We start from the raw sequence: 15543 nt of genomic DNA, 5'->3' as shown, positions 1-15543 counted from the left end.
CAAGGGGAGGTACTGTAGTAACTGGCACAAAAATCAAATTTATGCTAAAGAAGATTCCACCCACCAATGTTGCTAACACAATCAAAAATGTAATGGCACATTGCATCAGAAAACATTTGCTGTGAAGAATTCTATTAAGTCTGTTTCTGCGAACGTAAATCACATTCTCTCGTTGCAGCGCAGGAAGTTCCATCTTCTACAATCCGCTCGCGACCACTGATGATGTGTACGTAGATGAAAATGCCTCTATCAGTCCTGGGAGTTCCCAGAACCAACAGAAAGATCGACCTTGTGTCAGACCCCTGCAAATTCAAACTAGGCACACAGCCACGACCCTACGGCTACCCAGACGGCAAGGCAATTTTAAAAACAATAAACAATAGCAAACTTCCTGGCTGAAGGCAAAAGTTCAATATATCAAAAATCACAATATGCAGTTGCCTGCTTTATTTGTCCTTTTTATGGCTTCTAAGGTTGTATCTCTGCTTCGCTGGTACCGTCTGATCGGAAAATAGTGTATTACTGGCAGCTGTTGCAGAGTTTAAGTTCGCAGATAACAAAGTTTCTTCTGATGCTGGAGACAAATGTTCAGACTCAATTTAGCAGTCAAGTCGTAAAGGTAGTCTATCAACATAGGATATTCAATGGAGCAAAATTGTTTAGGCCTCGGCACACCCCAAATATTTGCCGGGCGGCCAAACACAATCTCGTATGGAGAAAGCCCTATTCTAGAATGCACTGTTGCTCTCGTTGATAACAAGGCCAAAGGAAGTGCGTCTGGCCAAGCTAAACCTGTGGATGCTTGTATTTTGGCTATCTTAAGCTTGAGAGTGCCATTGTAACCCTCGACTAAACCAGCAGATTGGGGATGGTTTGCACTATGGAATTTTTGTTTCAATCCTAGGCCGGCACACACACTCTGCATAACTTTCCCTATAAACTCACTTCCGTTATCTGACCATACAATCCGTGGAATTCCATACCTAGGGAAAAATTCCTTGAGAAGAATTTTGGCAGTAGATAGAGCAGTGTTGTCCTTTAGTGGGTATGCTTCTATCCACCTGGAAAAAGCACAAACTACCACCAGGACGTATTTTAAATTGTTGCAGCGTTCCATGTGAATGAAGTCTAACTGAATCACTTCAAAGGGGCAGGAAGGAGGAGCGAAATGACCAGCTGGAGTTGGGGTTCCCTTGCCAGGATTATGCATCAAGCACACCATACAATTTTTCACCACTCTCTCTGCACACTTACTGATTCCCTCATTCTTCCAGACCGGAGCCAACATCTTACATATCCCTTTAGAACTTATATGCGCCATTCCATGCGCCATCGTCACTACTGCAAGCACATATGCATCAGGCAACATCCAACGCTGCTGTTCTGTCAAATCAATCCAACATCCATTCGAGTCCAACTTGCCCGTACTTTCTCTCCATACACGTTTCTCTTCCTCAGTCGCTTCTTTCTGAATCTCTTTCACTTCCATAGTGTCCTCACACATTCCAGACTCAGCAATCCATCTTGCAGACGTAGCAACATACATTCTACTCATCGTGTCTCTAGCTGTCTGTTTAGCAGTTTCATCAGCAAAGGCATTCCCACGACCAACATCATCCGTAATTGCTTTATGAGCACTGCACTTCACAATCGCAACTTCAGTCGGCAAGGTTAGAGCTTCCAACAAGTCGTTAACTAGCTGACCATGTTGGATCTTAGTCCCATGGGACGTAATGAAACCTCTTTCTCTCCACAACCGGCCAAAACTATGGGCCACGCCAAATGCGTACTGACTATCTGTAAACACATTCACTCTCTTTCCCTCAGCTAAAACACACGCTCTCGTTAGAGCTATTAATTCTGCAGCTTGGGCAGAATTCTGACTTACTCTTGCAGTCTCCACAATCGTCTTCAAAGTCGTTACCGCGTAGGCAGCAGTCACATCACCATTCTCCAATTTAAAACATGACCCGTCCACATACAGCGTACCATCTGGGTCGGATAGGGGAGTATCTTTCAAATCGATACGTCCTTTTGTCTCTTCCTCCGTTTTAAAATAACAGTCATGTGGCTCAGAATCACTCGACTCTTGATCAGTCGGCAACAATGTTGCTGGATTCAATACATTGCATCTTTTGATCTGAATATGACTCGCTAGTAATGTCAGCTCGTAACCAGATAATCTCGCACTAGTAAGGTGTTGTGTCTTCGTTCGGTTCATGAGTGTATCCACTGCATGAGGAACCATGACCACTAGCATATTGTTCATCACTAAACCAGCAGATTGTCGAATGGAAGCCGCAGCTGCCGCTGTAGCCCTCAAACAACTAGGCAACGCTCTAGCTACCGGATCTAATGTTGATGAAAAATACGCACAAGGGCGTTGTTTATCACCAAATTTCTGCGTCAGAACACTCAACGCACAACCTTCTCTTTCGTGAACGTAGAGCGTGAATGGCTTGCTGTAATCAGGTGTACCCAATACAGGAGCTGAACACAATGCTTTTCGTAATTCAGTAAAACTCTCTTGACATTCATCAGACCATGGCACCGGACTCGGAACATTTTTCCCAGTCAAAGCTACCAATGGTTTCGCTAAAAGAGAAAAATTTGGAATCCACTGCCTACAATAAGAGGTAATACCTAGGAAGGCACGTACTTCTCTCTGTGTGCGTGGAACACTCATATGCGTAATGGCTTTTATTCTTTCTGGGGTCAACTTCCTTCCCTCCTTTGACAAGAGATGACCTAGGTAGGTCACTTCTTGGCAGCAGTATTGCATCTTGGAAGGAGACACCTTATGATTCAAATTAGACAAATGATGCAATAGGGAAATTGTAGCTGCTTTGCAAGTTTCCTCGTCATCGGCAGCCACTAAAAGATCGTCTACGTACTGTACTAGGGCAGAACCTGGAGGAAGGACAAAAGAATCTAGCTGACTTTTTAAAGCTTGACTGTAAATGGATGGACTTTCACAATAGCCTTGTGGAGCGCGTTTAAATCTGAAACTGCGACCTCCTAAACAGAAGCCGAAAATATCCCTACTTTCTTCGGCTATCGGAATGCTGAAAAAAGCATTCTTTAGGTCAATAACTGAGAACCATGTAGCTGTAGCAGGAATCAATGTTAACAAGGCAGTAATGTCTGGCACTACAGGAAACTGCGGAATTACAATCTTATTAACTTCTCTAAGGTCTATGACAAACCTATAAACTGGAGGTTTTGTAGGATCAGTTCGTTTCAGAATCGGTAATACAGGACTGTTACAGACATTTCCTCTAGTTTCCTCAACCACACCCTTCGTGATCAAGTCTTGCACAATCAATAAAAGTGCACGCTCACCTTCACTCGAGATTTTGTATTGAGGAATTCTTGGAAATTTTACATTCGTTTTCAAAGTTACTACATACGGTGGAATTTCTAGGAGACCTACATCGTTGGGACCAGTCGCCCAAAGAGAATCGGGGAGTGAACGTAGCTCCGGCGGGAGTGCGTCCATTGACAAGTACATCGGAGAGGTGATATTTTTACCCAGTGTAAGCTGTACTCCTTCCGGAGAACAGTACAATGTCGCATATAGTCGTTTTAACAAATCTAAACCAAGCAGATTTTCATTACAACCTGTCGTCAAAATCAGGGGTGCTTTCAATTGGCACGGTCCAACAGAAATAGACAAAGGACCAGATATCGGGTTGTACACAGGGGCGCCTGAAAAACCTACTGAAACATTTGTTAAGCCAGACAAAGGTGCGCCAGGGAGTTTCGCATGAATGATAGAACTTTTTGCGGCACCAGTATCCAACAGAAACGGTTCGACTACACCTGATGTTGCTACTGCGACATAAGGCCCACTCTGATCCACTGGAACTGATACTACTCCCTCTCTCTGTCCATGGCTGTCCTAGTACCCATTTTGCTGAAAACCCTCATCTACTTCACAATAATCTTCAACAAGATATTGTTGAGATCTATTTTGCTGAACAGATTGTCCATTTCGCTGATCAAAGTGATTGGTGGGACGATCATTCGTTTGTGGAGGCATAGCACCTCGTCCTCGTCCTCTAGAATTCTGCACAAAACCACCACGACCTCTCTGAGCTGCTGCTGCATTATTTTGCGCTAAGATCGGACATTCATTTTTATAGTGACCCTCTTTCTTGCAGTACGCGCACTGATTCCATTGATATTGAGGTCTTGATGTACTATAATCTGTCCTTTGGTATGAGTTTTGCTGCGTATTAGCCTGATTCGCGCGAGGCGGATACGCCTGCTGCAAAAGAACTTTAGTTTTTAAATCTTTCGTTTTCTTTTCTGATTTCTCCTTTTCCTCTTTATCCCTATTTTCGTAGTATTGTGCAGTCGCAAGTATTTGCGCTGTCGTAGATACAGCCCACGCACTTTCTGAGTCTTTTAATTTATTGCATAATTCAGGTAATAAATTATGCACAAATTTATCTACAAACAGTCTTTGTCCTCCTTCTGTGCTCATATCCTGACCACTATGATCTACAAAAGTCTCTTCGAACCTCGTGAAGAAGTCCGAGACACTTTCGTCTTTCTTTTGCCTACATGCTGACAACTTGTCCCAATTAACACGCAATGCTGGCATCAGAGTCTTCATTAGATCAATTATTCTACCTGGCAGATTAGCAATCAAAGGTTCGGGTTTCGCACCACCTATTTGTTGACCATCTGCTGCAGTGATAGCTGCCCAATCACCACCTAAAGCAGCCTGATGATCCTCTCTACGAATTTTAGCCCACACTGGTTGCGGAACTACATTACCAAACAACATATCAATGTCGGCTAAGTTCATTATACAAGCCTCAACTGTCTGTGTTAATTCTTTATAATATCCGGCTGGATTCTTACGTGGATCTGGCAAGGCCTGTTTCACCGCTAACACTTCTGCTCGCTTCCATGGAATGTGTATCCACACTCGTTGGAACTGTGCTGGAGCAGCCGCAATACCAGCAACCGCATCAGCTTGGATAGCTTCGCGCCAAATCGGAGGAACTTCCCTCATCGGATATTGGCGACTTAGCTTCACTTTACCTTTCTCTAAATCTCTCGGTGAACGAAGAGATGGATCATTCCTAAAACTTAAAATGAGTTCCATCGCTTGCTTTATATTCTCACCCACTATCATTCCAGCAGCAAATTCCTTTTGAACCCTAATTAAATCTTCCAAATCTGATTCGACATCGTCTTCTTCTATCTCTTCACGTAACAACGAGCACATCTCATCAAAGACGTATCGTTGTGTTGGTTCTCCCCACTGCATAAATGTGTCTAACACATCTCTCGTACTATATCTTCTACCCTTCGAAATCCATCTGAGAGCCGTGGAATCTAAAACTCCCCGTTCCTCAGTACTTGGAAGCTGACTCCGTCTCTGAACAGAGTCAGTAGTAGGAGTCTTAATCAAAGTTTTATATAAAGGAGACAGCATATTAGTAACAGAATCAGTGATTCTTCGACGAACAGAAAGTGGAGTCAGCACACTCGCAGACATAGAGAATGCAGTGGAGGTAGGAATAGATGAGGAAGCAGTAGGAGTATTGAGGAAAATAGTTTCTGGAGCAGTAGGTACAGAGGTAGGTATAGGGGCTGGCAGTGTAGGAAGAGGAGGAGCTGTAGGAACATTCACATTCACCACAGGAAGTACAGGAACTTGATTCTGAGGGATAAGAGCAGGAGCACCAGGTTGTCCAGCAACCGGTAACTGAACATTCGGGACAGGCGGAGCCGTAGCACCTTGTGCATACGGTGGAGGTGACCGTAACAGATAAGATAGCAGAGGATCGTTTTCGGAGTCCTCCAGTATCTTAGCCATTTTCGATGGCAAGGCAGGATAGCACTTGTCAATCGCTAAGTTATGCTCTCTAATGGCTACATCTATGGCCTTCTCACACTCGTTAGCCTGCAACTGTTTAGTCGCTTGCTCTAGAGTTAACTCTTCTTGTTCTTTCTGCTCTTTCTTCAACCTTCTCATTTCTCTCTGTTTGGAATCTTTCCGCCAATAACGGAAGGAATCAAACATTGCCGGCCGGGCTTTCTTCTTGAACAATTTCGCTTCTAAGTTGTCGAGAATCTCCTGTTCAAAACTACCATGCAGTGGCCAACTAAGGACACCATCCTTCTTACAATAGCGGACCCATATCTCATTATAAGTTATAGGACCCACGCCATATTTGCAATATAAATCATATAGGGGAGTCCCAATCGGAGGAACCAGACAAGAGTCCTCCAATCGCGAGTCACTGTTGCAACTAAAACAAGACAACATTTTCCGACTTACCATTTTCAGTCCGGAACACAAAAACAAACAAACACGGAACAAATATGTGCACTCGAACCAAGAACTTAGGCCTACCAAAACGAACTGATGTATCGATACCCAAAACTAGACCAAATAGATTATCGTATCTAGAACAACCAGTGATAATCTGACAAAACCAAACCAAACCAAGAACCGATCAAGGATTTTTAACAATCCTCACAAAGTAACCAGCTAGCTATCACTAAATACTTAACTGAGTCACTGAAGACGTCACCAAGGAGAAACCCGTCACGTTTCGCCGTACTAAGGACTGCACCACTTCGGGTCCAAGACAGGGCGACGGTCAAGGCAACGGCCCACTGCAGCCGTCCTGAACGGGAAACCCTCGTGGAAGAGAACTTCGGGCCACTTTTGCGATATGCCGGGATCGATGAAGTGGGGCGCCTCCCTCAGGAATCTTCACACGAAGCTTCTCGAACTCTTCAGGCTTTTGGACCGGTACCGAATGACGTCGCCCCACGTTGGGCGCCAATTGGAGTTCTGGACTTTTTGGTTCCGTCCAGAGGTGTCAGGGTACAACACCCAAAGACCCCGGAGTTCCACCTGCCTTGGTGCACAAATGAACAGAAACACGGGCTTCTCGATGGTGGCGTCAAAGACCAAAGGTTTATTACTGCAGGGACACAGAAGTCACAGAATCTACACACGGGCAGAGACTAGGAGCCTGTTCGATTTGTACAAAGTGGGTTGCTCCTTATATACGAAATTTTAAGCTGGGGGCGAATTCTTTACATGTAATACCTTCCCAAAACCTTTGTGTCTAAAACAATAAATATTTGGTGTTACACAGGAACCGTCGATAATATCTGAGGCCAAACATTGCGAAGAGAGGGGTTCCCACTAGTTTGTCACAATTCCCTGTCAATATTGCATTCAGGACCCGGACCGCCTCATCGTAAAGTTCGTTACCTCCCCCTAATAAAGATTCAGAAAGAAAGAAACAGAGCCAGGTGTGGAAGATAGAAAAGTGGGATAAGGGATGTTTGTGGGTTGTAAATGGGCAAGGCTACCGGCTTCGGCCGCCTAATCATGATCAGGTACAATGGACACGAAGACCAGTTTGGCAGGACTGGCCTCGGGCAGAGGAGGCAGCCTTTGTCGAGTCATGCAGCTACAGCGTGATCTGGTTTAAGGTGCACGTGTCATAAAAGAGGTGAATCTCCGGCTAAGGCTACGTGTCCTTAATCAAAGTGGAGTGAATGAAGTGATCAGAGGCTATTGCATATGTGAGGGCAAGGAAACACAAAATGGCGGCCATGATCTAAGATGGATGCCATGGGTATATCAGAAATATGTCAATGGAAGGAGTGCTCTTGCTCGTAGCGTAGCGAAAACACTAGGATATACTAAATGGATCATTTGCGGTTCACTGATACCAATATTAGGTATTTCCGTCGAACTTGAAAACACGGGTTCAAGCCGTCACGGAACCTCACTCCCGGCTTGTTCCTTCTCTGTTATTTCCACACTTTTTAATTGATTTGTTACCTCTGGAAAGAGATTTTGCTGACACTTTGTGTTTTGCCCTGTTTTACTTTTGCTTTTATCCTTCTTTGTTGAAAACATTTGAGGAACTCTCTTATGTTTTCCTTTGTTCAGGTCCCCATTAGTGTTTGGACAGTTCATCTCCCCGACAGCACCTTCCAGGGCTCTTTTCCTACTACTACCTCCTATTTGGGAGTCATAAAGCCGATTACCCAGCGGGATATCCGTCATTCCTCTGCTCTTTCCACCTCGCGCTGTTTTTGGTGGCATCTCTGTATGTCAATAAGTAGAAAAAAAGGCAGCAGGTTAATTCATGTACGGCCCCCTCGTGTGCCCTAATGCCAATGTCACTCGCTGATTGTCAGTCTTGATTTATCCTTTCAATTCTAAGAGAGATCGCAATATTTCAAAATAAGCTACCCAAGATTAAACGTTTAGTGTTCAGTGTTCACTTATGGGGCCGCTCTATGAAGAATAATTATGCGTATATCAGCACAACAAGCACAATAAAAGAAATAAATTGCTCCCCAGAGATTTTAGCACTAGCTGCCAGATGATATCATCATTATATAGTCATTTGTCATTTGTGCTCACCGCGATATTGTCTGCAGTCCGCAGTATGCTTTCCAGCTAGATATCCAGCGTTGCTATCCATACTCCAAGGACCAGAATGCATCAGTCAGGCTGCTGTACCTGCTAAGGCATAAGGTCTAATTCCAGGCTCTCTTGTTGCTAACTGCTTGCAGAGCCTTTCTTTTCCTGCTTTCTTCTGTATCAAGCTGATCGCGTAACTCTGTGCCCCCAGGGAGCGAGACGACAACACCCGCCGTAGCACCAGTAGAGTCCGTGATGTTCACGACAATCTGATCGACTCCGCACACCCAGCACTCCGGCACTCCGGTACTCCCAGGTCAGCTGCGAGCAGCTGTTCCCCCAGCAGTCATGGGATAAGACTCTGATTTGGGTGAGGTTGCGGTATGAATTCCAGTTAAGTTACCGTTTATTGTTTTCCACCATGCAGTATCGCAGTATCGCTGTCTTTCTACATTTGTCCACGCCGGGTAGAGAGGAGCTGTAATGGAGCTAGCCTCTCACTCATTCCTCATGGACGCCATCTTTTTTCCTCCAAGTTTAAAGACCTTCCAATGTAATATTCAACTATCAATTCAGAATGTTTTCTTGGTTATATGTCACCTGATTTTGATCTTATTTCAACTAAACCTCTGTTGTTTGATCTTTTCATTGCACTTGCTTTGAAGGTTATACTCTCCTGTTGGAAAGATACTTCTAAGTTATCTGTATCAACATGGTAGAATTGTATTTGTGATGAACATAGACTATTCAATGTTTCATCATTATCTTTATGCCTGAAGATTACATCGGATCTCTATTGGTTAGACTTTACTATATATCTATACTCTCACTCCCCTTCATCTTAGCTCTCGTATTTCTACTTCTTTTTTTGCTGCTTTCTCTCTTTTCCTCTCCTCTTTCTTCTTACTATCGCTCCTCATTTCTTTTCTTTTCTCTATTTTTTTCTCATTTGTTTCTTTTTATATAAAATAATGTGACTAGTTATACTCATGGGGAGAGGATGTAGCCTTCCGACTAGAGAGGTCGTCCTCGATACTGGAGAACTGAGTTTGAGTCTCACCAATGACACTCAACATCCTGTGATTCTGGACAAATCACCTAATCTTCCTGTGTCTAACAAAAATGAATGAGTCCTTATGTAACGAAACTGGTGCTCATGTAAAGCGCTCTGACACCCGATAGCTTCGAGTCTAGTTCGCGCTACATAAAACTCTAATGTCCTTAGTAATTGTATTACTATGTAAGTTCTATTGCTATTGTTGTATACTTACTATGTATATATTTATTGATTTATGAATCTTCAAATAAAAAATATTTCACTATAAAACAGATTTCCAACTTTCTTTTCCTCATTATTTTTCCTTTTTTTTACCTTACTCTCCTATGCTCCGAGTCAAAATATGATTGAGAAAAAATAAGTCCCAGTCCCCCAACATGTGTTCCGGTGACCACCATTGAAAAACTCGGTCATAAAGAAAGCACTGACAAGAAGAGCAGAGCTTTATGCATTTCTGATTAGCTGAGAGTCGTTCTTTGAAATAAAACACAGTGAAAAGACACGGATTCACTTAGTTACAAGTTACAGACCAGTTAAGCTTTTGTATTATCACGCCATAGCTCGCCCCTCCGAGCCGGTCTCCGCTCCTGCCTGCTCACACGACGAGTCGCTGCCTCCCTGTCAGTGACATCAGCCTGTTGCTGTGGGGATGGATTTGGTTTCTCGTGGGAGGAGATTTCCGTCCAGTAGAGGAGAAACGGGGTCAAGGGAGGGTAGAGGGATCGATTCTAGGTTTGGAGGCAGGATAATCGATCCATTAATCAGTGATTTCCATATGTATTGACGATGGAGAGAAAGAACTAGAATCCAGCGCTTGAAGCGTTTATGTAAGTACGTTTTATTTTAACTTTTCACGTCTAGGCTCACCTTGCTGTAAAAAAGTTAATGCACTAATCCAGTGGCATAAAATGTGCTTCCTAACATTAATTGTGGAGCTGCATGGAATATAAACAGGCGATTGTGACTTGCAGTTTTGGAACTGATTAACAGTAAAGCCACGTGTGTGCAATGATTAGAGTGTTCTGAACGTTCAGCGCTGGAAATCTCTCGGCAACACGTTTTTTTTTCCTAGTCTTGCGTTAGCACAATCTATTATTTTCGTGGCATCCGTCTCTAGGAGAGTTGCCTGCCTCAGACAAAAAACGGCAGTATATTCGCTCAGCAAGCAGGAAGACCTAGCCGTGCCATTTAAAATGAACGTTGACCAATAAAACTTGTTATTTGAAGGAAGAGAAGAAATAAACACAAAATCACACATTTATTGCTCCTGTAAAAATGTCACATTTCATTTTGTTTTCATAGTACATGGTAAGAATCTGGAGCGTTTTTATTCCCTCACACTCAGAAGGCCAATTTAATAACATTATCGTCTAAATCTGTTTTACCGACTTGAGCTTATAGCCATAGCATAACAGAAACCATATGATGTACAGAGCGTCAAGCTATTTATTACCATTGGTGCTTAGGGAAAGTGCATCATGATAGGCCCAAGGCTCAGTGCATTGTCAGGTATGGCCCCCTTGCACTCAACAATGCTAATACATATCATATTACATTCTCCACATCTACATGCAAACTATATATTTACAGCAAAGTTTATATATTCACTTTCAGAGTGAAAGTGTGAGGATGTAGCCTAATGTCTAGGGTGGTGGAACTTAGATCTGGGGAACCAGGTTCGAGTCTGGGCCAATAACGCTCAACATCCTGTGATTCCTGGCAAATCACTGAATCTCTCCTTGCCTAACAAAAATCAATGTGTCCTTGTGTAACGCAACTGGCGCTCATGTAAAGCGCTCTGATACTGGATAACTTTGGGTCAAGTTCGTGCTACATAAAACTCCGAAAGGAAAAAGAAAGTTCTGGTGATGGGCCTAAAGTTCAATTGAACCGTTCTGTAGGGTTGTATAGCATTTTCTATAGCTCAAACTTTCAAGGCACAGTTAGAAAGAAGTTTTTTGTGCTCTATTTGTCGTGAATCCCAATATTTCTAAAATTTGATTGACATACATAAACACAAAGATGTACGACCTGTTTTTGCATGCGCAAACGAGTTGCTGACCCGATTACTCATGCAAAAACCTCATGGGCCATGTACAAAGCCTATTTACTGAGTAACAATTTATTTGCGACTGGGTAAATAGGTTTTGCGACTCGCTATTAGGACACCATACCTGTGAGGGCCTGCCATTCCCAATGGGGTCGCAAATTGCGAGTGGCTCATTAATATTCATGAGCCTCGCAATTTACAACCCCATTGGAAATCGCAAACAGTGTCTTTGACACTGTTGTACATCCCATTTTGTGACTTGCAAATTGCAAGTTGTTATTGCGACGCAATTTGTGAGTCGCAAAATTGTTGGTCGTACATCCGGTCCAAAATGCATTCCTATTCAGTATAAATGTATTCACTAAATTTTCAACTTACGTGATATGTATATTGTAAGTGAGTCTTGGTAAGCATGTTAGCAATTTTAATTTTTATGTGACTAGCATTATCAAAGCAAACTCCTAGGTTATAAGGCACGTACAGTCTTCAAAAGAGTTCCAAATATTAGCAACCTTATCATATATTCATAGATTGCCCATTCCTCCTGTTGCAATATTGCCCAACTGATAATGACTTGCCCTTCGTCAGGACAAAACAATTTCTAGCCGTAATCCTGGAAAACATTGGAAAGGTAGCTCCCGTTCAATCAGTCACACAGGTAGTATAATATTGAGAAGATTATAGGTCATCTCTACCTGTGGTTTCTTTTTTCTCAATGCCCAAAATGCTCACATTGCCTTGGCACTGTTTTCTAAATAATATGAGGATTATGTGCACTGTAATTAACAATAGCAGTTCTAATAACGCACATATGTTGCAAAAATCAACCTGAGCTAAATCCAGTGGGTTCATAGTAGGATTTCTCAAACTATGATATCCCTGTGTTTTAAATGCATTGTGATATGTTCGCTTATGAGAATGCATCTAATACAGTTCATCCTAGGTGCACTATTGATAATAAAGGCCTGCAATCCACAGCCCCAGTGTAAATTTAAGTCATCCAAACATTAACTCCAGAAATGTATGATACCCATTACAGCCAATAGAAGATCAAATGATAACAGATAAGATCAACAATACCAGTAAACTACTTAGTGGCTAAAATGGAGGTGGCATACGAGTGCTCCAGGGCCAGTAGCCCTATACCCATAAAATGTGGCAGTCTAATACACCATGGATTCCTTTGGCACCCTTCAGGATTGTGGATCCTGCCTTGCAGTACCTGTTGACGACACAACAATGGCTGACAGACAAAGTGGCTGACCAGTGTTATAGCTAGTTCCAGATTAGAATAATATATGCTTATTAACATGAACATTTTGCATTTGAAACAATAATGCCGTAATGTGCTTAACTATGTTTTCTTGGCATAGGCCAAACTAGGCCTCAACTAGTCCTAGACTCATCCTTGTATTTGTATGGCTGTTTCATAATTTCATTGTATGATTACATTTCTCATTGACACTGCACACATCAAAATGAGTACTGTTGCTTGTGTTGACATTCTGTTGTTGAAGAGCTCTGGAGGAAGGCTTTAGTTACTTTTCAAGGCCCTTCCAGTTTGCTCACTGTAGGTATTCATTCATGAGACTTTTCATTGTTTACGTAACCAGGTCTGTTTTAACACATCCAATGACATTAGGTCAGATGAGGTTCATTAATATGTATTTATGTGTATAGTGCTAGTATGGTGGCATTATATGACATTCAATAATGTGCTAAGATTTGACAAAGTGTTGATACCTTTGCTCACCCTATGCTGAATTCAATCTAAACGTCTTTCTATGATGAAATTGTCTATAAAACGGAAACATTTTGGAGGTGAGCTGATACTCTTGGATCGATTAGGAATGCTGCCTGATTTTGTATTGATTTGCTGACCATTCTGGACGTTTCTCATGCTCCACCTATTTTAAAGGATAAAAACCTTCAAGACAACGAATTTCTAAGCCCTAGGACTTATTGAGACTAACTATGTTTGGCCTTCTATATTGCACTGCAATATTTTAATAAACCTTCATGGTTTTTCTAATTTACTGATCTCAAGCCTTTTTGAGTCAGTCCTTATTTATTATCTGTGTTTGAGGTGATGTTTTAAATCTTATCTTTATTGACCCATTACCTCCTCTATTCTTGAAGACAACACTGTCCCCGACCCTGCTTTTGGGTACTTTGGGCCAGATGTAGGTGGCCAAATACCGGTCGGTAACGGCCGATTTCGGCCGTTACCGACAGGTATTTGGAGTTTGAGATGTAGGGGGCCTAAATATTACCAATTCGGTAAATTTACTGATTCGGTAAATTTACTGAATCGGTAAATCTAGATGTAGGTGGCACTGAAATCAGTGCCACAGGCCCTTAAGAATTCATTATTTACCACAAAATAATATTTCGTGGTAAATAACAAATTCCAGTGTACATGCACATGTACATCTGTGCCATATGGCACACATACATGCCCTAAGGGCATGTATGTGTGTCACATTGCACACAAGCCAGAATCAGGGGTGCAACAGGATGTCAAAGTGACACCCTGTACCCCTTGACAATTCGGTAATTTTACCGAATCGGTATTTACCGATTCAGTAATTGCCATTGATTCCTATGGGCCTCAAGGCCCATAGGAATCAATGGCAATTACCGTAGGAATCAATGGCAATTACCGAATTGGTAAATACCGATTCGGTAATTACCGAATCTTAATGATTCGGTAAATGTTACCGAATATTTACCTACATGGCATTTACCGATTTGTAAATACCGAATCAGTAAAATTCGGTATTTACGAAGCCATTTACCTACATCTGGCCCTTTATCTCTAGCATATAAGATTTACTAGAGAGCTAGCACACATACCAGCAAGAGAAGAACTATGAATAAGACATATGGGGCCACATTTACAAAAGTCTGAAATTCGATTCCGAAATAGCGAATCCGTAGAATTTGCTACTTGAGAATCGTCAAAAAAAGAATGTCTGTAACCTTGGATTGAAACACATCCAAACAAAGTGCTTGTTCAGTGCTAAGTTCATATATAGATTCCAGTGCCTCTCTCTGCTGTTAGTAGGACAGTTAGTAGTAAAAATGAAGGGCATTCATTCATGTAAGCATGCATGTGATTATGTGTTTATCTATGTCAATTTGTATGTGTATATGCATGTGTTTGTGTGTATATGTCTTTGCATGCTTGTGTATTGTGTGTGTCTGTGAAGAAGTTCAGGTAAATAACCATCTATGTAAGTTTTAAAGGGTAGCATTCTCTGACAGAAGGGGGCCCTGGCTAAATGCACCACCTATTAATCACTGTAATGTCGAACATGGAGTGATGGTGTCCTCCTTCACCTATTATCGGCAAAACTTACATGATAGGGGAATTGTGGTCATAAGAGTGACTATGACAGGGATATTGGTGGCCCTGACATAAGCTGCATACCCTACCCAAGACTCTATTTGGATGCCCAGCAAAATGATATTCTTCTTTATTTATAGTGGGCCCATCTCATATATGTGTGACTTTCACTGGTTTATGGGTGGCACCAAACTAATGATGTACATCCATGACAAATGTGAGGCACTCTTGACTAGTTGTAGTTATGACTGCCATAATAGTGGCCCATCCATTATGTTCAGTTCGTTTACAGATTATGAGCACGCTTAGCAATCTTGTGCCTATGCCTGGCATAATAGTATTGTTGCCCTATTGATTCCCTTGTTGACATATTGTGGGCACACTTCATATATTTCTGGCTATGAGAAGGCCTTTTCTTAAGGTCGTCAGGAAGTGAGTCCTATTCACCACTTGACTCTTACAGGGCAGTAAAATGAGGAGTCAAAGTTTCCTTCAGGTGATGAAGAGTGTTAGAAACCCATACTATGTATACCCCACTAAAAATAACACTCAAGAACATCAATATCTAGGCAGTACCACACTGTATAAAAAAATTCACACAAATAAAGCAGATAATTTTTCTCCGCCTCCTTCTCTTCCTCTCTGCCAAAAACCTCATCCTCCTT

Source organism: Lissotriton vulgaris, chromosome 6, assembly GCF_964263255.1.
Source record: "Lissotriton vulgaris chromosome 6, aLisVul1.2, whole genome shotgun sequence".
NCBI lineage: Eukaryota > Metazoa > Chordata > Amphibia > Caudata > Salamandridae > Lissotriton > Lissotriton vulgaris.
This window is presented reverse-complemented; position numbering follows the sequence as displayed.